We start from the raw sequence: 23,538 nt of genomic DNA on the forward strand, positions 1-23,538 counted from the left end.
AAGTATTAAAACATACAATACAGGCACATGGGAGGAAAGTGAATAAAACATGCTTGCTTAAAATACAGACATCATCTTCTTCTTAGGGACCTCATACATGACCTTTGCATACTTTTACAGTGCTTCTGCCAGAAGCAATAGAATTCTATAATTTCAGGGGTTTTGTACTCTCCAAAAAAGTTTAAATATTACTCAGCATGGCCACCAGATTTTTAAAAAAATTAAGAGTGATATTTCACTCAGTTGTTGCTCTCATATGAGCTCCAATAGAAATTCCATTTTCATATTTAGAGGAAAACATCTGGCATGAAAGATTTCCTGTTTGAAGACTCCTTACAAGAGCGTTCATGATTAAAGGCATAAATCCAACTTTCTCCTAGCGCTCATTTATGGCAAAGCTGAAGAGATAACAAAATAAGAGCCTTGCTTAAATATGTCCAATAATTTTTCTATTTGGGATTGCAATATAGTCCCTGCACTGAAACAATCAAGAATATCAAAGAAGTGTTTTATGCAAGTCCTTTGTGCATGCACATGTCAAGGTATTGCACACATTAACAAAGTTTAGCTGCAATGTCTACTACATCAAGCAACAAAAACCATAATCTGTTTAAATGCACCACTCTAAAGTTTTCATAAAGTGATCTTGAATGTATGTGCAGGCATTAATTTTTCTAAATGCTTCATGAGAGAGTGAAAGTCTCTGTAAGCACCTAGATCCACTTTGAATAATGAGGAATAATCAGGAATTAACAAAGTCATCCTTAAGTGGTCACACACTACCATACATAGTAGCACCATCTACATAAATTAATCAGTCAAAATATAAAGAAAAGAACACCAAACTCCTGTATTCCTGCCCTAAGATATCCAAGGAAATGGTTTACCATGACCAAAACAAATTTCGTGTTTTTCTAAGTTAGAGCAGAGTGGTTGCATTTAACTAAGAGAAAAGTGTTTACCTTTTAAAAATGTAAGGATATAAAGTTAGTTTGAATCGGGAAGTTCCTTCTTTGACAAATTAACACTAGAAGAGCTGGGTTGGAATTAGACATACACATTTTCTAGAAGACAGAACAGATCTAATGATCCAAATGTACCTACAGTTCCATTAGGATGGAAGTGATTCTGATCATACATGATTAATGATGGACAGTTTTTCAGTTGATGTTATAACTTAGCATAAAGAAAATAAAAATCCAGAAAGCTTTAACCATAATCAGCTGAACAGTAAGAATTTTCAAACATTAAGAGGATGAAAACAAGCATTCCCTGGATTTCTTGAAGTTTTACTTGTGGCTTTTCCAGAAATAAAAGATTGCAAGGAAGCAAAGGTGTACTTTCCCTACCTCAGGGCAGCCATAGACATGAAAGTTAATCCAGCAACAAAATCCATCAAGTATATATTCCTAAATTTAGCCAGACTTACTTATTTCACACCAGCTATCTAGCTCAGCTCTTTACAGCTGTTTTAGGAGACAGATCCAGCACATCCACTTCCCATGAGGTTAAGATTTTTCAGAAGTACTTTAGAAAGAGTTCTAGCTACACATTAGGTGTCCCTGAATTAGCCCGGTTAAACCAGCCCATGACTACAGCAAAAAGACACAACAGGAATCCTCTCAATAAGCATGCAAGCTTCCCCCTTCTCTGCTGCTAAAAACAGTCTGCAGGAGCTGAAGCCATAAGTATTGCCAAGGTCTGATTTCTGAGTAATTGTAATTCTCTGCACTGAGATACTTGAAGATACTTGAAGTATCTTTCTGCCAAAGATATCCAGACATGCATAAGCACTGCAATAACACCAGCTTGGAAGAGATAAGAACTCGGTCATTATAGGAAATGAGCTAGCACACAAACAAAAGAAATAGATTATTTCAATTACGCTGGTATGCTGTAATAGGGGGAGAAGAACATTTAAGTTTGTTTCCATAGGAATTAATGTCCCTGCATTCTCCCCTAACTATTGCCCTGCTCAAAATAAATCCCTTATCGCGAGAAAAATTGTTGTCAAATTTCTGCATGTGTTTGATGAAATATAGACTCTTCAACTCCTTTTCTTTGTAAGGAAAAAGTAAGAAATTCAACATAGAAGAGTATGGAGAAGAGACAAGATTGAAAAAAAACTTCAAACGGACCTTGAAGAAATACTGTGTAGACAGTATATTGCTCTTAAAAAGCACAGCATACCAAGATTTCTGCTGTGTGCTCTAGTCTAGTCATCTAAAGCAAGCAAGCCAATGATGCATAAGCTTGATAACATGATAAATAGTTCCTAAAGTTTACAACCATACCCAGTGTAGTTATACTGATGAAAATTTCAGTGCCTTCAATCCTTTCCTCATCATATCACAAAAGGCATAACTCATTTAGTCATTCCAGCATAAAGCAAGCAGTATTGATAGGAGGACAGGGTGTTGATTAGCAAGAGTTAGCAATGGTTCATAAATATTGGAGGAACAGACAGTGACATATGTACATGTGATAACAGTATAAGAAATACACATTTCCTTTAGAACCGTATTTACAGAAATGAGTGCTTCTCAGATTACCTTTGAGGCTGCCTTAAGTCCCTCTGATTTCTACACTCTCAAACTCCCTTCCAACACTGTTCCACTACAGTACAGGTTCCAAAGCAATTGTGAAACAATGTTATGAGGAAATGCCTTCATGAACTAAGGTTACCTTAAAAAAAGGCCAGAAAAATGCTTAGCTACACAATACAGGTATGACCATCTAAGAGGTTCTTTTCTCTCTTCCATAAAAAAAAAATCCCTATTAGAAGACAAAACACATTGTGGAAGAATCACTGTATCAATTAATATTTTCAAATCTGAACAAAACCAATTTATTCTGGCTGTTCCCTGGTAGCTGTTAGGAGGCCTCACCATTGCTTACAGATCTATTAATCAATGCTACTGAGAGTCTGAGCTTCTATGAACTTTCCTGCAAGGTCCAGTAAAAGTAGCAAGCAAGCCAAGATCCCGATCCTACAGTAATACAAACTAACAGTTTACAAATAGTAGAGTTACTTGCATCTGCAAGTACTTTTAAGATCAGGGCTTAAGCCAGAAACAATTAATGGACACAATATTTGCAGGGCTGCACATTCCAAACAACTTATGAAACTGTTGGATACTCTGACAAAAGCATAAGCTACCCATTGCCTAACATCCCATGCCAAAAGGACTAGAGGATCCACCAACACAAAGTCAATGTTTTCAGGTTAAAACAGACACCTCTCTATTACTGCTATCTTGTAACACAGAGCAATAAATGCACCAGCAACCTAAGGGCTGTGGGGCAAAGAGGAACACTGCAACCACCAGGTTTGAGTGTCAGAGGCACTTTTCCTACAGGTAAAATGATAAATATGTATGTGCCTTTTGGTCATCCATGTTTGTGTTTCAGTGCTGTAAAGAACAAGTTAACACTTCTTAAGGCATTTCCATTTCTACTTAACACTCATTACCAAAGTGCCTGCCATGTTTGATTTTCTGTCAAAGGAGACTGCTTCATATCCACTTAAGAAATTGCAGAAGGAGACTTTTCATGCCCCCTTTTTTACATTTTTTGTAGGCTAGCTAAATTTTTTAGCAACAATATTAGATTGGAAATCCAGTCTTTGAAGTACAAGGGGTTCTCCGCAGGAGTTTACAGATTCACAGTCAGCTGGTCAGATTGGCCTCAAACACAGGAATTTTCACTCAGACAGCCCTGTCTGAGGTTTCTGCAGGAACTTATCTTGGTGTGTTCATCCTTACTGCTTTGACAACTTCAAACCCTTTAACCCTTTCCAGAACTGTCATCTCTGCATCTCCCTCCTTTATAACCTTTTTTAAAAAGCTTTTTGTTTTCTGAACCTTTTAGCATGAAGTTTGTCACGCTTTGTAGAGAAGTTTATGGCAAGCTGAGAGATTTTAAAACAAAAAAATTACAAACAGGAAACAGCATTTAACCCACCACTAAGCTGACCAAGTACTGACTCCTCAGTAATGGAATATTGGCAAGGGGTATCTATTAATCAGCTCTCCTGCAACAGCAAGATGGCTTTAAAGTATGGTTACAGGAAAGGAAAGAAATGTGTTATGCCTAAAAGAAAAACAGCAATTCTGCTTTTGCCTAAAGCGTGAAGGAGGTACATGGAAGATATAAACTGCAGAGGCTTCAGCTCTACATTTCCTGTACAAATACAACCAAAAATAATCAGAAGAGGTGTATAATTATTCAGATCTAAATTTGTTTCATAACCGGTGACACGCTAACCCTAAGAGCAGAGAAAAAGTGGAGATTTGCTTTTCACAGTAAGAAACATACAAGTTTAATGCAATTAACTTCCAAGAGGAAACTTCAGCGCACAGCCAGACCAAGAGCACACATCAGCAGGAGACTGTGTGACATGCACGAGGAACTACTGCACCTGTAGTGATGAATTTAGACACAGCACGAGGCCGGTTCTGTCCCACTACTGATCTGTACTTTGCCAGCATCAAGACTCCAGAAAAGAGGTCTTAGCAGACAGGCCTCCCCTGTAGGAGGGGAAACATTTATCCACCACCTCAATTCATTTGGGATAGCAGTATCCAATTTGCACTGGTCTCTTGGGGATAAAAGCTGACAAATTAAATAAGCACATGCCAGGTGTCCTCACTCTCTCCTGGTACAAGAGGTGCAGTACACAGCTTGCACACAGCTTATACCTGCAGATGGATGCAAACTTCATACCTAGACTGAAGTGACAGATGTGACCCAAGTAAGAGGGGGACGGCTTCCAAGATTAAAGCAGATTGGAACACTGAAGAAAATGCTGTAAAATGCATTTGTACCCTATGTTTCACTGCTATGTTTCAACTCTAAAAAGCCTTGCTTCATCCTTTAACATGTATTTCTATTATCTCTGGAATCATGGTAGGAAATGACTCCTGATGCTCCCAACTCAACACCAAAGCTGCAGCTCAACACAAGTGGGCCATACAGCTCTTTCACTCTTCCCTTCCCAAAGGAAAGCACCTACACCGTTTTTCCGCCCCCAGAAGAGCCTTTCCTTCCCCCACGGGCGGACTCACACCGACGACTCTATCCCACGTCCCACCTGCAGGTGATCAAAGCGGCACCGAACAGAAGGCGTAAACCCATGCAACAGGAGACACGAGGCGTCTTCCCGCTGTTTCCCTCGGAGCCGCGGGACCCGCACCTTGCACAGGGAACCCGGCCGCTCTGGGGCCGCCACCCCGCGCGGCTTTCCCCGCCCGGCACCGGGGCTCTGCGGGGGCCGGCTCGGCACGGCGCTTCCCGAGGCTCCCGTGACTCACCCGAGGAGTTTCCCGGCGCCCTCCGGCAGCGCCGCGGCGGGAAGGAGCCGGGAGAGGCGGACACGCGGGGGGCCCCGAGCGGGGCGAGGGCCGGGCCGGGGCAGCGGGAACGCCCCCGCCACCCCGCTGGGACAGGGGGCTCGCCGCCGCCGGCACACGGCGCTCACCTCCGCCGCAGCCCGGCTCAGCTCCGCGGGCAGCCGCCACCGCCGCGCCGGCCGCTCATCCCCACTGCGGCCAGCGCGCCCCGCGCCCGCCCCTTCCTTCACCTGCCGGGGCCGGCCCAGCCTCCGCTCCCGCCTCCCGCTCCCGCCCCGCCGGCGCCGCCCGTGGGAGCCGCCGCTGGGAGCTGCCGGCGGGCGGGGAGCGCCGCCCCTCCCGGGCAGCCGGGCGGGGAGCGGGCAGCGCTGGGCCGGAGGGGCAGCCGGGCTCTGCCGGGGTCCGGCCCCAAGCGGCCGCCTCTCGGCTCTGCCAGGGCTGCCTGTGCTGAACGCTCCCGGCGGCCACTGCTTCGGGTCTGTCTGCACCTGGCACAGCATCGCAGAATCCTGATCATCCAGTTAAACCTATGACCCAACGCCACGGTGTCAACCAGACCATGGCACTGAGTACAGTCTTCTCTTAAACACCTCCAGGGACGGTGATTCCACCACGTCCAGAAGCTGCAGCCCCAGAGGACGTGACCTGGGGATCGGGTTTTGTGTGACTGGCAGCAGGGTCTGACACAGGCGCCTGCCCGGAAGGCAACAGGGGCAGGGAGAAAAGAGGTTGTAGCATACCTGCAAACGGTGACGTTTCTTTGCGAGCGTCCTGTGCCCATCGGGAGCCCGCGGAGGCACTGTCCCAGCTGTCTTGTGTCCTTCGGGAAGCCCGTGCAGGCACTGCCCCAGCCTGGAGCACTGCAGGGATGGCCGGCTCGGCCGGGCTCCATGGACACAGGCGGGCTCTCTCGCGCCTCAGTGCCCGGTTTCTTGCTCCAGGGTCACTGCAGAGGGAGCCCGAGTCCGAAACAGCCGAGGGCCGGACCAGCCGTGCTGGCTCCAGGCTGGCCACGCACAGAGCCTTGCGTTGCCTCTGCACTCAACTCTCATTTTGTCCAGGTTCTCCTCACGCCCATGGTAGCTAGACCCCATTACTCTGCAGCTTACCTGTACTCACAGAGATGCTACATGGTTGGAAAGGTATTTTTAAGTTATCTAAAAGGTGACATTTAAAATTTGATAAGATAAAGTTTGCCTCATTCTCACATGTTAAATGTTAATATAAGATATACTTTTATTTCATTCAATATTTTGTTTGGTTTTCCATCAGCCTTTTATTGTATCCCAGGTATTTGGGGGGTGGGGTTTCTTGTAGATAAAAAAAGAAGGGGTTTGGGGTTGTATTTTCAATTTTATTTGGGTTTTAGTCATATGTGTCAGGGGAGGTTTAGGTCATATATTAGAAAAAGGATCCTCACCCAGAGGGTGGTTGGGCACTGGAAGGGGCTCCCCAGATTAGTGGTCACAGCCCCAAGCCTGACAGAATTCCGAAAGCCTTTGGGCAATGCTTTTGGTCATGTGGTGTGACTCGTGGGGATGGTGCTGTGCAGGGCCAAGAGCTGGACTCAATGATTCTTGTGGGTCCCTTCCAACTCAGCATATTCTGTGATATGAGCAGAGGATTGAAAAGGTAAAATTACATTTTAAATTATGCAGAAGCAAAATAAGAAAAAATATGAAGAATCTATTTTAAAATGTTCAGCAACTTAAAATGTGGTTTTTGTCTTGTAAAATTTATCTGAAGCAGTATTACTAGTCTGATCGGTTTTAACTCCATTTACTTTTGTAACAAGAATGTAAATGAGAGAGCATGTAATAAGGCAGTATTCCCAAAACATTGATCATTGTATCATTCTGAGGCTTGTTTGAATAAAAGGCAGCAGCTTTTTTTACTGATTAGTCATCTAATACTTCAACCTAGTTTTAAAGCTTTTAACCTTCATGGCGGTACCAGAGTAGCTTCTGTGGTCAGAAAATAGGGCGGTAGTGCAATACTTCCTGTCAATGCCATTTATTAGTGCTTGTCTTGGTCATTCACAGAACTTTGTAGTATGAAGTAGCAAAGAGAATCCATCTTCTGATTACAATAGAGAGGGGTCTTGGTCTGTGAAATGAAAATCCCTGTGTTTAAAGTACAACAGAGACTGACTAAAGCTGGAAATGGTGTTTGGTGGCGACCTTTGATTAATTTGTAACATAAACACAGTGCTGTTAACAGCTGCCATTGGATTTGAAGGAGTCTCTATGTAAACAGAAAGACCATTTCTGAGGAAGGCATTGCACTGGCAGGGCCTAAGGAAAATCAAGTTTCTTAAGCTTTCTCACAGCTGTGCCAACAGCATCCTCAGGTTTCTGTTGCACAAAGACGGAGAGCTGTGTACAGCCTTGGGCAGGCTGGGTAACACAAGTCCCATATGAAGACCACAAGGAGGAAAAGTGTTTGAGTGTAGCTCTTCCACCGATTTTGGTGTGAGTTCTGTGTCAGAACATCCTGACTGTTGGTAGAAATTACAGCGTTTATTTTCCTGCCTGACTAAACCCAGAACTTTCAGTCTCCAGAGAAAGCAGATTAGTGCATTAAGCTGAAGTAGGTGTGGGGAACCTTCCTTTTGTTGGCTGAATATGCCCTGTGATTTCATTTTATGGGGTACAGCCCGTGATTAAAATTGCTGTGTATGTTATTACTGGATAGCAGAGCGTGTTAGTGGGTGGGCTGCCAAACGTGTTGGAAAGGCACCCTTGGTCCTCTGCAAGGAAAATATTCCCCACCCCCAAACCGAAGGCTAAGCCCTGATACAAACTGTGTTACAGAGTAACAGGCCCTTCTCCATGTCTCTTCTGAGTTGAATTCCGCTTTTGTACAAGCTAAGCTTTCTGTGTGACCTAATTTGCATGCAGTGATCCAGCTGGGAGGACTTGGACACTCACTCATTCCTCCTGGAAAAGCTGTGCCCAGTACTTTTTAGGATCACGCTTGTGTAACATTAGGAAATCATAGTTATTTTATGAGCTTGCTTTTTCTCAAGTGTCTCAAACTAATAAACTCATTACTTGAATCTGAAGCTTTTATCAATTCACATAATACATTCTCTTGAAATTATAGAATCATAGAATATCCTGAGTTGGAAGGGAACCAGACAAAGGATCATGGAGTCCAGCTCCTGGATCTGCACAGGACAACCCCAAAAATCACACCATGTGCTTGAGAGCATTGTCTGAATGCTTCTTGAACTCTGGCAGGCTTGGTGGTCATTGAAGCCACCCACTCATTTTGAATTACAGTAATCTGCTGTTGTGAGGAAACATTCCAACTTCATTTTTTCAGTAAATATAATCTTAATATTAAAAAAATCCATGCTCTTATCAAAGAGAATGGTCATGTTGGTCTGACATGGTCTACTTAGGGAGAAAGAAATTCTATTTTATCTCATTTATCTCTACATCCTTCATAATCTTTTTTTTTTCTTCAAATTTGCATATGGCAAATCGGATTGAAGGGACTGTAGTTCTGATAGTGATTTCACCTCTGTTCTTCTAAAATACAGAATTTGCATAACCCTTATTATGAAAAATAGTAAGTAATTTTTAGCTGATCTAGACTCCAAATCTAACAGACTTATGAAAATACTTCTTTGTGAGTTCATTAACCAGCTCACCCAGAATTCTGAGAAAGACACTGTCCTTCAATGCCTTGTGGTTCTGCTTCCTCCTTCCTGGTTCTCTTTTGTTTTTTAACGTGCTTGCAAAGCCTTGGCTTATTTGTTATAATTGCCTTCCCATGTCTAATTTAGTTGACACTTGGCAAGTCTCATTTCCTGGCCTTGAGACACCTCTGGCCACCAGTCTGTCTTTCTTCTTTCTTGCACAATCTCTGCTTATACCTGATTTCCCGTTTGTGATGACTCACTACACACTTTGAGCTGCTCCAGGAAAGTTCCTTTCCCTGCTTTTTATGCAGTCATGTGGCACAAGGAGTCATAAGGACCCCAGTGTAAGCTGTCTCCACCAAAACAAGCACCATCCAAAATGCAAACCCAGGGTGGGAATAAGAATAGGGTGCTAGGGTTTTTTGTTTTGATTATTTGTATTCTGCCAATTACCCTGCAAAAAATGTGCAAAAACATGCTCAGTCTCAAGGAATGAAAGCATTTGTGTCCAATTTCAGATTCTTGTATTGTGCTTGAAACATCAGAGGATCATATAACTACAAAAATACAGAAGTGACAGATTAAAACCTGATACTGTGATTCCAACAGGACTCCTGACTGTGGGATTCAGGACTGGCTTACCTGTTTAAATATGCAACACACCTAATGCTTTAAAAATGCTCAGGCCTTTCTCATTCTGTTGTTTACCCCAGAATCGTGGTCACTTTGTATTTTGCTTGCTGCTCTTTCTTTTAGCTGCTCTCCCATGGGAATGCAGAGTCTGGCTCCAGAGACACTACCAAGGGGCCCTAATGGGGCTTCTCAGTAACAGGGCAGCACACATCAGTAATGGCATACTTCCTCCTTGCTCCAAGAGATAAAAGGATTCTGATTGTTCTCCTCAAGAGGCATGCATTAAAATGACAATAACTTTAGGTAAAAAGAGGGTACTTTTCTCTCTTTGTTCACTAGAATGGCCAGAGAAACATGAAAAACATTTAAATTCCAAAGATAAACAGATGTAAAAAAGAGCAAATGTTCTCACAATTAGCAATATTCTGTTGTGTTTATAGGATTTTTACCAAATCTTTGGTAAAAATAAAACCTCCTTCTTGGCTTTTCTTTGTTGTTTCTTAATGCTGACAAATACTGCAATTAATTTGTTACATAACCAATACCAGGGCCCAACTGTATCCCTGTAGAGACAGAACAATCCATTAGGGATGGAGGAAGCATGCCAGAAAAAGCAAGGCTTCGTGAAGGCATTTTGCCTATTTCTGTCATGCTTTCCAGCTGAAGCTTTAAGGAAGTAAACTCACTAATACTTCTTCAACATATTTGGCTGACAGCTAGTACATCCCTCCTTGTCTTCAACATTACAGAGTTGCTGATGTGCAGGACAAGAGTAAAGTGATCTGTCTGAGGTCGTTACTGTTGCTGGTAACACAGATTATTCAATTTCTTTTTTGCTGTGCTGCATTTGCAAGCAAATTGTATCAGTCCTCTACAGCAAACAACACTCTCTCCTGCCCAGCTCTCAGTGTGCCAGTGCTGTGGAAGCAGCAATAATTTGGGTTTGGCATCTACACTACTGAGCTCAGTAATGGGAAGCTCAGGGATGTCCATTTGACTAACGTCTTTTGCAGCTGCATGAAATATCTAGAAAGAACATGAACAGTATTTGAAAAACAGGGTTTCATAAAAGTTCCAATAAAGTAATCTGTCTCCAGCTCATCTTCAGAGGAAATAACCACACTGTGGATAGCAGGGATTTTTGATCCTCATGATTATGCTTATTAAGTGAGGAGAAAGCCATTATTGAGACTGGAAGAATGTATTTTCCTTGACTTGCCTGCCCTTGTTAGCAGAAAGTATCAACTTTTCCCACATGACCTCATCTGCTAACCTGTGTTCTGGCAAGCCCAGTGAGAAACATCAGTTTCCATCCTATATTCCAAAGGAATATTTCCTTAAAATCCAAACTGTAACCAGTTTCACACTAAGCATATAATTAGAATGACAGTAAACACCAAATCTTTAGTGACAGTGAAACATGTCTCCAGGTAAAGTGCTGGTTTTTTCACTTTTGAAACTGAGCAAACAAAAGATAGCCTCAGCTACAGGGGCAGAGAATCCCGAATAACTCACTGCTAAGCCTCCAATATACGATTCATGATTTGAGTGCTCTGTGCTGTCATCTCCTCCTACTCCTTCCAGTCTGTTGCAGCAAACTGCACGGTAACGGAAATCATCAGAACAATTCCAGTCTGCTGCTGGTGACTAACAACATCTTCATCTTGTCAAAGCGGTATAAGTTACATGGCTGTGAAGTTTCCAGAAGGAAATTACTACTCACATAACTACAGCCCTTTAAAGATGGCTCACACCAAGAAGAGTGGAGGGCAAGACATAAAACCCAGCATAGGAATTCAACCTTTCAGAGCTCTTCAGCTCCACACATGCTTATGAAGGCATGAACACCAGCAAGCTTGGTGGCTACAGGTTTCGGTACCATGTAGGAGGATTTAGGTATGAAATCATCATCAGAAGACTGCGAAAGCAGACATGTCTCAGGAGCAGGCTTTATTTTGGACGCAACAAAAGGAGGAGCACCCCAGGGTTGAAGGCTGCAGCAGCACCAAAACCCTTCTATTGTGAGGAAGCGTGGAGCTCTTGCAGACATCTGCCTGGTGGAGGGACCTGAAGTTGCTGGTGTGGGTGGCAAGTACTGCTAGGGAAACCAGGCAGTTTCCAGCTTTGGTCCCTAACAACAAGACACTGATTCACCCTCATCCTGCTCTTTGACCTTGATGACATCCTCATGCCCTTTTTCAAATCCTTCTTCATATGTGGTCTATGTTTGCCCTGTTGCTCCCACAGTTACCTTCAAATACTTGTCAACAGTTTAACTCTCTTTAACACTGCTTTTAGCATCTTTCTGGCAGGTATCCTCACTGCAAGCCTCCTTTTGAACTGAGCAAACCTGAGCAGATATTTTACATCCTGCAAGGATGTAGAATCTATCACATTGTCCTTTAAAACCCAGTGCATATGCAGATACGTATATAATAATAAATTTTAAAGGCTTAAAAGCAAAGTAAAATAGGCCAGAACTGTTGTTTAAAAACAACTTGCAAGAAGCAAAAAAATTGATAGTAAATACTTTCCCAAATGCATCAAGTGCAGGAAGCAAACCAAGTAATCAGTAGAGTCAGTATGTGATGAAAGTTTAAAGTTAGCCTCAGGGCAGATAAGATCATAGGAGAGCGTTACAGAAAAGCTGAATAAATATCTTACTTCTCTAAGAGAGTTAGGGAAGTTCCCATGCAAAACCCTTTCACCTGAACTGTATTCTCCCAGGAATTCTAGGTTAATATAGTCAAACTGTGGTGTATAACTTTTGGCTTAAAAGCAGCATTTTATCTGAGAAGAGAAAGGTAATAACTTTGATTTTGATTTTTCTTTCATTGTTCCAAAAGTCAGGATTCTATGGCATCGGGACCAGAGTGAATTAATAAAGAGTGTAATAAAACAATTAGGGGAGGCAATAAAGGTAATGTGTTATGAAGGAGTCAGCATAGTTCTTAGAAAGAGGACTTATGCCTCACAAGTAAATCTGCTGAAGTTCCCTGAAGGAGTCACTGGGCATGTGAAAAGGGAGATCCAGCGTATACAGCTTACTCAGATTTCTAAAACACCTTCAGTGCAGTTACTTATCAAAGAGTTTCAAGAAACTGACCACCAATGTCGAAAAAAATGGCAAAAAAGATGGGAAAAAGAAGGCAGGATTTAAACAGAGAGTTTTCACTGTGAGGAAAGGCATTTTCCTTCCTTGGGAACTGGCACGGCACTAAAGCTGTTCAACATAGGCATAAACAATTTAATAAAAGTACTTTAATGCAACACTTACTGTGAGAAGGGAGATGAAAAAATGTGCTGGTATTGAGTTACTTGAGGTAGTAAAGATAAATGCTGGGTGTGGGGAGGGACTTTATAATACTGAGCAACAGAACAAGCTGAAATGCAGAGCACACAATTGCAAAAATCTTCCTAACAGCAAATAAAATGAGCTGGTTGTTACCACTGAGGAATGAGAGCTTGGGTTGTAAGAGTTCCAAAAACTGGCAGTTCCATACTCAGCAATAGTACAACTGCGAACAGAACATTAGTGACCTATTAGCAAGGGAACCAAGAACAAATCTGAGAACAGCCTCATGCCATAGTATAAGTCCATCAGGCTTCATAGCCTGGAAACTTTTTAGTGCAAGATACCCCACAGCAAAAATGGCATAGGAAAATGCCACAAAATGTGGTGATTTTGTGATTAGGCTGTAGATCTCCTTGCTTCAGGATGCTGTGGATCTTAGGAGTTCAGCCAGGTTTCAAGTGAGCCTGGGAAAACCTGAAGCAGAAAAACACATCATCAATTGAAAAAATATAGCACTTCTCCCCCCACAAAGTTCATTACTTTGAAGGTTTTGGAGAAAACAAGTACTGGGCTAGTTGGACTTTCCATAGGACCAATAAAAACATTCTTACATTATCATCACTGCTCTTGAAGTATTTTATACTAATTATTTCCTTGTCATTATGAGAGTGCCTCAGCTGATTCCTCTGTAGTCACCTGATGAACTGTAGATTGGCTCTTAGCACCTGAATCATTGTGTCATATTTCATCAGGCTCAATCCACTGCCTGGTACATTCACCATGAGTTTTGCTGGGACTTCCTTCAAGACCCAGGTGAAGCTAGTACAAACAGCAAAAACTCAGCAGAGGTAGAACCTCTGATTTTATTTTTACCTTTTCTCCAATTCTTAAATAAGAAATATCTGTGGATTTGATATAACTGAATTATTGTGACATAGCAGTGCTAGCAGGATGAGAGAGATCAGAGCTATGTAGAAAATTGTCTCACCCTTCAGAAAGGTGGTGGAGAGGACAGCTATGTCTCAAAAGGGCACAGACAATGAAAAGGGAGCTGAAAGCTCCTTAGAAACCAAACGTAACAACCAGAAGACCCAATACAGTCTTGTGATTGTGACTGCTGTGGACATCTGTCCAGCAACTGTGCCAAGAATCCAACTAATAAGCCAAGAACACAGCCAGAAACGAACAAAGGAGTGCTGTCTCCTTGGGGAAGCTGTCTGGTACCCGGCAGTCTAGCTCTGAAGGGCACACACTCTGTGACAGACATAATGCAGAGGACTCCAGATCCCAACACTCCACTTTAGATTGAAGAACGTATTCTAAATGCAGTGTTTTCAAGAGAAATACAATCATCAAACTGTATCAGTCCTAATGAAAACCTTGAACTGAGAATAAGGAAACAGGAGAGACATGGGTGGCATTGCCTGTGACTCAAATCTTGACTATTTTACTATCCATAAATCAACATGATGGTTTACAAGAAACAAAGTTATTTAAACAATAAATTATATCCATGTCCCATATAATCCTAAGGCAGAAAAATATATGGTATAGAATGGATCAGTATAAGCAAGCACAAGGGATGCTGTGGAGTTACAGAACAGAGCTGATGCCAGGACCATGGGTTGTGAAACATTTGGGTATGAAGCAGGAATAAAGGAGGAATTACACCAATCTGATCTTTGAAGCCCATCAGTCAGCTCTATTATAATATCTATCTGCATATCAGGAACAGATAATAATGGTAAGAAAAAACGGTAGTCACAAAGCATACAGTTAATTGAAAAATGGAAAGTCTGTAGGAAGACTTTTAGAAAATATGTGGGCTACCCAACCACCAGTGAAACAAGGTACCAAAAGCTTCAGTGCAGCATAAGATTGTCTTTGCCTGCAAGCTCTCATTCCTACTGTCAAAAGTCTGAAGGGCTTGAGCTGTTCTAATCTCTAGTTTGTAAACGGTCAGTGTTTAGTTTGTTTCTCTCTATTTTTTTTAATATTATGGTTATTTCTGCTCTTGGTACAATGTTAAGCCAGTTCATTTATTTTTCCAAGCCATATATTTTTCGAAATTGAGCCAACCACATATTTTCAGCATGATATGAATTTTCCTTCACCTTACTTTACGTCACCAAGTGTTATGAAAGTTGTTTTCTTACTGTTTGTAAAGCAATTTGAAATCTTCTCATGACAGATATAATATATCCAAATAATTATTCAGCCCCATTCATAGCTGAATCTTCTCCAGTGCATCAGGGCAGAGTTATCTGCTGACATGTTGAATGGCTGAGAAAAAGAAGGCATTTCTTCTCTGTTTCTGCTCACACAAAACTCACTGATGCCACAAAACATTTCCAGTGATTTTCTCCTCCAGGAAAGTGGAGAAAATTTTGCCTTGATCAAAACTGATGTGTTTTCAGAAGTAGAACAACTTTCTGTTTCTGATGTGAACAGACTGGTGCCTGAGAAAGCCTTTGCAGTTTCCTCTTTCTCCTCTTGTGAAACATCTCTTCACATTAGGAATAAAGGACAGCAAAACCGAGGCGACAGAAGCTGTAATTTGTAAGGGACATTCATACAGTGCTGCAGCTCCTTGCTCACGTAATATCAATATGGCTCCTTCACTTCAGGCCATGGTGTGCATTGCTAGGTATGCTAATACTCTCCTCTCCCTGTCATCACTAATGTCCATAAATTATGTGGAGGGAGAGACTATAGGTCTCAGTGGTGCAGAGGACAGAAAACTGCTGGTACATTCTGCTTTTACAAATAGAGCGTCTAAGCCTAGATGCTTAGATAACATCTAACATATCCTGTATAGGTTAAGAATAAACCACATAAAGGTGTGGCCACACTGGCTACATTTTGACACACAGTCTAGAAATGTTACCTTTCCAAACGAACTAAGCACAAAGTTAGGCTTGGAAATAACAATTATTTCAACATATGTGAGTCCTGCATCAAATACAAGTGAGATTCAACTCCAGATTAATATACAGAAACTTAAATGTGTCTGTGTGAGCTAGCTGTGGAATGTTCCTTTGTAGTGGAGTTCTAGGTCTTGATTTTGGCTTTCCTGTTGCACACATAAATGGCTAATGGTATTTAAGATGCTGCACCAGCGACACCTGCACAGGGACGGCAGCTACAACACAGGCCCTGCGCCCCAGGGGCAGCAGCCAGGGGCCAGGTGAGGTACCTGACCAGCCACAACCTGCCTCTGTTGAGGCAAAAGTGTCCTGTGCCTGGTCAGTATTTCAAAAGAGTTACTCAGCTCATCCAAATGCACGTCTCTATTTCTTATCAAATTAGTAGGGTGCATTCCCTAGATTTCCATTGGTTATAAAGGCAGCTTTATTTTGCAAATAAGGTACCTCCACTTAGCTTCCTCAATTATGGTGTATTAATCTGACTCCTGCTCAATGGGCTTAATTCAAATACCTAACAATTTGCATTTTTTTGCCATTTGAGATGCCTTAAGGTATCCTGAGCTTTCCCAAGAAGCTGACAGCTATGAAATAGGAGCTGCACAATGCACTCCTGTCCTTGGAGCTCCAGCTGCAGACATGGCCCCATTGCCCAGAGAACCCCAGATGGCACTTGGTGCTCATATTTAGGCAAACAGAAGTTCCATGTGTCCATGGGCTCTCACTTTATCTTTTGCCCTCTACTTCTAATCAGTATACTTGATTTATTACAACTATGTCAAGCCTAGGTTCTGCTACTGTGCTGAAGGCAGGGTGTATCAGCCATTTCCTCCCCTTCTTTGTATCTCTGTGGCCTGTGCAAAAAGCCCCTCCTTGCATCCTCCACTGCCAGAGTGGTCACAGACACTACAGTGAATGTCGTGTTCTCAGGATCTGGCAGGCTCATGCAAACCCACAGCCTGACCTCAAGGCTTTCTGGACATCAAAGGCTTGGTTACCTCCTTGCTGAAGACATGTTCAGCTTGTCAGGGGATCAGTCAGTGCACCAGCAGCAACCACAGACAGCTCACTCACATGAATATCCTCAACATAGTAAATTCCTTCAACCCAAACAGGCTCTGCTACTCACAGAAATGTCTTTCACCACAGCTAAAACCCTCCATACAGGTACAGATGGTCTCAGCAAACAATTACTGAGCCCTTGTGTCTTCTGGGTTGAGGTAGCTCAGGTCCTGCTATGCGTGAGTGGCCTTCTTTCCAGGAAGCCCCTTCCTGAGTGGATTGTTTTGTAGCTGCCAGAGACAGGTTTTCATAACAGGCTGCCACGGGGTGGGCGACTGCCAGCACATGGCAGAAATCTGTTAAAAGAAGAAGTTGGTAGTGAAGATAGCAAGTAGAAATTTTAGACGTGCATTAAGAACAAAATAAACCCTAGCTATCATAGAAGGCCCATTAGTCAAAGGAAATTATATGTCTGCTGATAACAATGCAAAAAATGCAGAAGTACTAAGGAGTTTTAGTTTATATTTGGAGGAAGGAGTATGATATTCCCACATCACATGAAGATGATGAAATGCGGTCAAGTTAGCAAATAAGTCAGGTGATGGTAAAAGGCATCTCTTGAGATACTGTTACATAAGCCAACCTGCATTATTTACACCCAGGAACTGTGAAAAAGCAGACTGTGGAGTACCTCTGGCCTACCGCAACTTCTTAATAGATTTTGGCATTAACAACATTAAAGGCAGGTAGTGTGAAATTCCAAAAGACTGGAGGAGTACGACTGTTGTGCTGACATTAAAAACATGCTAATACTTTGGGGTGGAGATCTGTGGGGGAAAAAAAATTAAGTTTGTCCACCTCAGGTATAGTAGTTGCAAAATAGATAAAGAATCTGATGAAAACATGAGCATGTATTCAGTGTTTCAGCCTTGACATCCTGATACAGATGGGGTAATACAAAATGCAGATAACCCAAACAGCGCAGAGATTCACAACCAGTGGAAAGATTTCAACAAGTCCTCAGTGAGGCTCATCATGGAATGATGAAAAGAAAAGAAAAGAAAATAACCATGGATAAATTTGCAGATGACACAAAGATGGAGTCCTAAATAAAGATGAGCCCGAGATATTTGTATTAGTGGTATGGACCACTAATATACACAGAGTGGAACAAACTAGCTAAGGAAGCAAATTCTCCGTCTGTTGGTATTAGGAGATTAGGACCATTTGTTGTTCTGGTAACAATGCCTCAGGTAAGCACAAAATATGCTACACTTCACTAGCACCAATTATCTTTTAAACAAACACAAGTTTTGCTCACATGCCTTTCTGACTGAGTGGTGATATTTGCATGAACATTTGCACAGCACTACAGCTATGATTGAAAAGCCTGAGTAACTTCCCTAGAACGTGTTTTCTTTTCTGTCCTCCAATATTTGTTATCCTTGGTGCGGCACTTGAGACCTTAGAATTTTTTCTGGGAATTTCCTTGAGTAAATCTAAACCTGTTATCACCTCTCAGGCAGTTTGCTACAAAATGCTAGAGATTTCTCTAAACCAGATTAGGTGTCATGGTAACAAGGCTTTGGCACCAGCAGATCCTTTTCCCCACTGGATCTGAGTCTAAGGCTTCCATCTGGTGAACAGTCTGCTGTCAGCACAGCTACGCAGCATCCTGGTGAGAGTACAGCACTCAACAGTAAACACTCAAAAGGACACATCCCCTACTTCCTGCAAAGGCATTCTTTCTCCCAGATGGCAGATGGACATCATCTTCTTTGAGGACTGTTGTACAGAGTTTCTCCACCACTGCTCCTTTAGGCTTCAGGTTTACCAACATTCATTATGCTTTTTCATAAAGATTTCAGCTCGATTTGACATACTTTATTCTTTTCCCCAGATCTTCCTATGCATTTTCATTCCAGTGCTCCATAATCTGCTTCTGAATTGTAGTTCATGTTTTTAAAGGACAACTAAAAGTCAAAAGAAGGAGAATTATTCATAAGTACTCATCCTTGTTGAACCCTTACAGAATTGATTATAGTTTTGATGAACAGCATTGCATTTTCTTTCCTCTATGTTTTATATGCATGTGGAGCTAACCCGCTTAGAAATGTCTTTCTTTACCCTACTTTATCATCTGCTTTTTACACTGCTGTCTACACTGCTTAATCTTTTCACTGGAATATATGTTTGCCAACACTGGCAGCTACATTAGAAGCAATACAAAATACTTTTTAATGCTGGTATTGCAAAATAAAAGCCATCTCTGAGCAATATTAAGTAATTTTAATATTAGAAGTCATTAAATACATGTGATCTAGATAATCTAGGGTAGGAAATACATACTCTACCAGTAAATAACATGGGGCAAATTTGGCCCTTTTCACTTGTATATCCTATACAAGGGGTCTCCAGGACACATAACGATATGGGTTAGCAATGGCACGTGCAAGTAGTGAGAGTGCCACAGAATGATTTTGTGGGCAGCATGGAGAATGTATTTACACAGACAGTGTGCTACTGTGTAGAAATACCAGAGCTGGCTCCGAACAAACTGGCTCAGAAAGCAGATGCAGAATGACTGCATTGGTATTGCTTTCCATTTGGGCCAATTAGTCCAGATAGTACACAGGCCAAATCAGCTGGCACAGAGCTCTACAGCTCTTCACGCAGGTTTGCTCCTCAGCTTGCTCTCTGGGGGCCAGCTCTGATTATGCTATTTGAAAATCTGCTGTGCCACAAAAGCCTACATTTACTGCTGCACAGCAAGTCTCTGTGAGGTTTATAGAGTGGCTATAAACCCTTTTATTGGAGGGAATGCAGCCTGGAGGCTGCAGGAGGACAGTATGTTTTGTATGTGGTGTCAGACAATGAAGTGTGTGGAGAACTCCATGGACAGAAACTGCAATGCAAATGTCCAGTCCTTCTTCCCAGGATCTCCTCTCATGAACATCTAGACAACAAGGGTTTGTACCACCCCAGACATATAAAAAAGACTTGAACCTGGATTTCCCACAGTGTCAGTGCAAACACTGCCACCACTACCACTGGAACAGAAAATACTGGGAAAAAAAGCTGTCAGATTCATATCCCGCATGGAAGAAGCTGTGTCCCAGTAACACCAACTGGTGCCCAAGGACAGGTGTGTTTCAGGACATGGCCTATTGGCTACCATGAGCAATTCATGTACTCCTAGAGCTGAGAACTTATTCCTTGGAATCAGAGCAGTGCTGAGTTTGCCAGTGAAAGTATTTCCCTACAATCTGGCATTGGGCAATGCCTTGCCTCAGGCTGACATTTCCAATCTTGCAATATCACCTAGACTGTCCCTGAAAGCTGAGAACTGCTTCATAGGGACACCTGGGGTTCAGGTGAGGTTTGTCTTCACCTTGTCACATGCCAGAGAGCTTCCTCACAGACACTGGGACACACTGCTTCCTCTGCCAACTTGCACAGCACCACCTTTCAAACTGGCCTGTGCAGTTCTTGTGGACAACATCCTCTTACCCTCTGGGTATTTCAGACTAGCTGAGAACTTGCTTGAGGTGTTCTGGTGTTAAGGATCACCAGTCCTTTAAAATTAAAATTAAGATTAGGCAGCTACTTTGAAACCACCCCTGTCTCCAGAGAGATCAAGTAAAAATATATACTTAGAAAATTCAAGCCAGACAACAAAATTTAAAAAATGCTGATAACACATAAAACTTTGGTCAGGTTTATGAATTCGGTTCATCCACTGAAACTTAGATTTTGTGTCTGTGTGTAACTAAAGAAACAATACAAATATATAAATGGAATTCAATTACCTGCTAATTATTGGCTTTTTTCTTCCTGAGACCAGACCAAATGATAGTCTGATGGTCTGTAACAATAATGAGTAGAGGAAACCAATTCCCCAGATTTGCCTTTGAGGGGCTTTGCAAGAACTCACTGCATGCAGAGATCTTTGATTTCATCCAGAAGAGAACATCCCAAATAAAACACAAAGAACTATTTCTATCAAGAAGAAATCAGCCCTTGAAGATTTTGAAAGTTTTCTATCTGTTGAAAACAGCAGAAAAGAAGATGCAGGACATGGAGGTCAGGACACACACTCTCTTCTGAGATAAGCAATTGTAAATCTGTGTTTTCTTATAGGATGGGAGATACCAAGAAAGTGCATGTCTCCTGCATTGAAGCATCTGCCTCGACAGAAACCATTAATCTTTCTCTCAGCACTACCTTTCCTGTCCACTGCAACTGCCAGTGCTGCCACCCTGACCCATGTGTGCTGTCCAGTGACACCAGTGGCGTGCTGAGGTGTGACACATCCGGCTCACATCCTGCAGAGCTGGAACCCAGCTGTAACCAAGACCTCTTGGAAATGAAAAGACAGAAAATCTGAGTAAAGGTGTGAAGAAAAGTTGTAGGAGAGAATTCAGAACTAAATTTTGGTGACCAGGCATGACTAATCCACCTGGTGACCAGGTATGAGACATATTTACAGGATGTTAAGAGCCATATATTGACCACTAAAGTTGGATGTCTAAATTAACCAGATTATACAAAAAGCAACTTTACCTGAAATGACCAGAATTACAACCACGAGATAGGGGAAACTCACTCAGTCTACTGTCAAATTATCTAAATGAAAAATATACTGGGAAATGCTTTAAACAGAGTTAGAGTGGAGAAAAAAAAAAGGTGAAGGAGTCTGGGGACAAACTGATCTTTGTTTCAGCTGCTTAGGGCCAGAGCCTGAGTAGCTTTAGAGACAGAATTGTCCTCAGCTCTTAACAAATGAACCCTTCAAGTCATGCTTCAACAACATCATCTGGGCACTATGTCAGTATGTGCTTTGTGGGCAGAGTCTTTGATGTCCAGAGTGTCAATCCAAGGCTTTTCAGAAGGCACTGCTATCACTACAAAAAATATGTTAAGGGGAAAAAAACCCACCTTCAGTAAAACCCCCTCATATATAAGAATGACAGGAAAGCCTAGCTAAAACCACACCTAATAAAATTATTTACAGTAACTGAGACTGAGATCAAGGAAGTTATTCCACCCTTCTACCATCACAGCTGTGATAGGAGTTCAGCCTTCAGTCTTTGGAGAATTGAAACACTATCTTGTTTTAAAGGGAAATTACAGAAACTCAAGCTGTAGGATTTCATATGTTGATGCAGATAGATAGGCCAAACCAAACAAACATTGGAAAAGTTCTTGAGAGTCAGCAGAAACTACATTATATCCTTCCCTTATTAATTCATGTTTATTTTAACTGTCTTTTCTCCTGACTTTTTCCTAGACAAAACTGCTTGTTACCAGAGAGTCTGACCAGCACCTTTTATTCTTACTTCTGTTTCAGTTCCAGTTAAGGCCAGTAATAATCCCTAATTATTTGGTGGTCTTGAACTTCTTCCCAGAAAAACACACAAGCCTTAAAAATTGAAAGTCCTGGTTGAAGAACCTTTTTCTACTATCCAACCTAAGCCTTCCCTGATGCAACTTCAGGCCATTCCCTCAGGTCCCATCACTCTACCACAGAGCAGAGATCAGTACCTGTCCCTCCTCTTCCCCTCACGAGGAAGCTGTAACTGCACTGAGGTCTCCCCTCAGTCTTCTCCAGGCTGAGCAGACCAAGTGCCCTCAGCCACTCATCACACGGCTTCCCCTCAAGGCCTTTCACCATCTTTGTTGTCCTCCTTTGGACACTCTCTAATAGTTTATTGTCTTTCTTATACTGCAGTCACCAAAACTGAACACAATATTCAAGGTGAGGCCGCACTAGTTGTCTGCAGGCAGACAAATAACAACAGAAGAGCACACACACAGACGCTGGTGAAAGACCACAAAAATAATCCCGTAGCCATACAGGATTATGCATACAGGGATATGCAGTGGGATGGATGGGGGGAAACTGAGACTGAAGGCTCTGACAGGCTTTAGGGACAGTGCTGGAAGTAGCTGTCAGCCATTCACCCCCACAACAGGAGCCTTAGCCTCTTCCTGCCAGAACAGCTAGAGCTCACTTCACGCAAGTGCAAAAAAACCCATGCCAGAAAGATCCCTGCCAAGGGGCTGTGGAGCAGTGTGGTGTCATGGTGCAGGGACAGGAACTGCTGCAAATGGGGCAAATCATACAGGGAGAGAAAGAGGAGACAGAAGGGAGGAAGATGCAGTGACACAGCAGCTTTGCTGGACCTGGGAGTTAGCACTGGCTTCTCCACTCTCCATGTAAGGATAGAGTGTCCTCATGCAGAATGAATGCAGGTAAAGAGCAGATTGCAATTTCACTCCTCAATTTACCATGTACTAACTGACCATCATAAATAGTCCTTCTTGCTGTCTAAAAATACATGCCATGCTAAACCACATTTTAAACAAGTGATTAAGTCAAAAGGACTAGATCCTTCTCTGGCATCTTGGATTAAGCACTCAACGTACTCTCTAAAATTATAAAATGTGGGCGTACAGTAAGTGGGTTTTACTAATATGTTCCATTCAATTGTTATTATGAAAAAGGAAATTATCAACAGCTAAAATACTTTTCATTTTTTTCCCATATTGTTCTTCCTTCTCAAAAGTGACTTGCTCAAACAATCTTCACAGCCCACACACATCCACCTTTCAAAAAAAAAAAAAAAAAACACCAGCCCAGATTTGACTTGTTGGCTTCACTTCTACTATTTGTAGTGACAC

The 23,538-nt window shown here is 42.3% G+C and overlaps 1 protein-coding gene across 5 annotated transcripts in view; it reads right to left on the reverse strand.

Moving 5' to 3' along the window:
- Positions 1–6,174, reverse strand: part of SH3BP2 (SH3 domain binding protein 2) — a 37,773-nt gene extending 31,599 nt beyond the window's left edge. For 2 of the 5 annotated variants that reach the window (XM_039551298.1, XM_039551301.1), the window contains exon 1: positions 5,313–5,400. The gene's annotated coding sequence lies outside the window, so the exon portion shown is untranslated. Of the gene's footprint in view, positions 1–5,092; positions 5,193–5,312; positions 5,401–6,091 lie in introns of those variants that run through there. The other 3 variants (XM_039551300.1, XM_039551302.1, XM_039551299.1) reach the window with 3 other exon arrangements.
- Between the last annotated feature and the right edge of the window lie 17,364 nt (positions 6,175–23,538).

The sequence above is a fragment of the Corvus cornix genome, chromosome 4 (assembly GCF_000738735.6).
Source record: "Corvus cornix cornix isolate S_Up_H32 chromosome 4, ASM73873v5, whole genome shotgun sequence".
Lineage (NCBI taxonomy): Eukaryota > Metazoa > Chordata > Aves > Passeriformes > Corvidae > Corvus > Corvus cornix.